The sequence below is a fragment of the Phalaenopsis equestris genome, unplaced genomic scaffold, assembly GCF_001263595.1.
Source record: "Phalaenopsis equestris unplaced genomic scaffold, ASM126359v1 Scaffold200780, whole genome shotgun sequence".
Taxonomy (NCBI): Eukaryota; Viridiplantae; Streptophyta; class Magnoliopsida; order Asparagales; family Orchidaceae; genus Phalaenopsis; species Phalaenopsis equestris.
In genome coordinates this window covers 46,944-49,384 of record NW_018220586.1, presented here as the reverse complement: position 1 = coordinate 49,384, position 2,441 = coordinate 46,944, and positions in this window count along the sequence as shown.

Genomic DNA, 2,441 nt, shown 5'->3' with positions numbered 1-2,441 from the left:
AACTCGTGATGCGAAAGAAGTGGACAACTTCTTATGGGGTCTGGAGCAATACTTCGGAGCAATGGGGATCACGGATGAAGAGGCAAGAATTCAGTTTGCTACTCTTTATCTTTCAGATATTGCTATGTTGTGGTGGAGAAGAAGGCGCGGAGATGTTGAAAAAGGTATGTACACTATCTCCATTTTTGATGACTTTAAGAAGGAGTTAAAGAGGCAATTCTACCCTGAAAATGCAGAGGATGAGGCAAGAGCCCAATTGCGAAGGCTCAAGCAAGTAGGATCGATTCGAGAATACATCAAGGAGTTTACTAGTTTGGTCCTTGAGATCCCTGATATATCAGACAAGGATGCTCTATTCAACTTCAAGGATGGACTCCAACAATGGGCAAAGACAGAACTTAGGAGGCGCGGTGCTCAAGATCTCGCTTCCGCCATAGCCATTGCCGAAGCCGAAAGCCGGGTGGACTACACAAAAGAGTCCACAAAGCCAAAAGATAAAAAGAGCAACTATGTCAGAAGTGGAGGCGACCGGGAGCCACACAAAGAAGAGAATCGTCGTGAATCGGCCTCATTCAAAGCAAGAGACAAGGGGCAAGAGACAAGGGGAAGACAAGGGGAAGTTCAACAACAACAACAGAACTAAACCATACAACAGTTGCTTCCTTTGTGGAGGACCACACTGGGTAAGGGATTGCCCCCAGAAGAAAGCTTTAAACTCTCTCCTTGCCAGCCATCAAGAAGTAGAGGAAAAAGACATGGACGCTCAAGTAGGGACCATGCAACTACTCAATGTCGTTCGCTCTTCTCCAAAAACTCCAGCAAAAGGACTTCTCTTCATAGAAGTGACTATAGGGAAGACATCCACTAATGCAATGATAGACACCGGAGCTTCTCACAACTTTATGTCTATTGAAGAAGCAAGGAGTAACGGGAGGTGGAGGCACCATCAAGGCAGTTAACTCTGCAGTTAGGCCAATCCATGGAGTGGCTAAAGGAGTGAAGACCTGTGTAGGAGATTGGTTAGGTACGCTAAATTTCTCCATCATTCCCATGGATGATTTCAAAGTAATTCTTGGTATAGATTTCTTGGACCAAGTAAGGGCCTTCCCGATACCGTTTGCCAATAGCATGTGTATCATGGGAGGCAACCAAGCTTGCCTTGTACCGACAAGAAGGGCAAAGCAACAGGAGGCCAGGATGTTGTCAACCCTTCAATTCAAGAAGGGTGTTCGACGAGAGGAGGAGAGCTACTTGGCTATCCTTCACGACTCCGATGAAGAATCGAAGCCCGAAGAAGTCAAGCTAAAGGAAGTAGTGGAAGTACTTGCAGAGTTCAAAGATGTGGCGCCACCAGAATTACCAAAGGAACTACCTCCTAGAAGGGAGGTCGATCACCAAATCGAGCTGGAACCAGGGACTAAGCCAGTAGCAATGGGAGCTTACCGCATGGCCCCTCCAGAACTGGCAGAACTGCGCAATCAATTAAAAGAGTTGTTGGAGGCAAGATTTATCCGACCATCTAAAGCCCCCTTTGGTGCTCCGGTTCTATTTCAAAAGAAGAAGGACGACTCCTTACGCATGTGCATAGATTATCGGGCGTTGAACAAAGTTACCGTGAAGAACAAATATCCAATCCCTCTCATTGCCGACCTTTTTGATCAACTTGGGAATGCAAGATATTTCTCAAAATTGGATCTTCGATCAGGCTACTATCAAGTGAGAATAGCAGAAGGAGATGAACCAAAGACCACTTGCGTGACAAGGTATGGATCATTCGAATTTTTGGTGATGCCTTTCGGACTAACCAATGCTCCTGCTACATTTTGCACCATGATGAACAAACTATTCCAGCCATACTTGAACCAGTTTGTTGTCGTCTACTTGGATGATATAGTGGTGTATAGCAACACTCTCCAAGATCACCTAAAACACCTCCGTGATGTATTCAAAGTTCTTAGAGAAAACAAGCTATACATTAAGAAAGAAAAATGTTCCTTTACCAAAAGAGAAGTGGCGTTCTTGGGGCATAGGATAAAGGAGGGAAAGCTCATGATGGAAGAAAGCAAGGTCAAAGCCATCCACGATTGGGAACATTCTACCAAGGTACCTGAATTGAGATCCTTCTTGGGACTTATTAACTACTATCGGCGATTAATAAAGGGCTACTCCGCAAAAGCTGCTCCGTTAACAGACTTGCTCAAGAAGAACAAGTCGTGGGAATGGAATAGTGGGTGTGATGAAGCTTTTGAAGACCTCAAAAAGGAAATCAGTGAAGAACCCGTACTCAGCCTTCCTGATCATACCAAGGTATACGAAGTACATACCGATGCTTCGGATTTTGCTATCGGAGGGGTACTCATGCAAGATGGACACCCAATTGCCTACGAAAGCAGAAAACTTAACGAGACAGAGCGTCGCTATACAGTTCAAGAGAAGGAGAT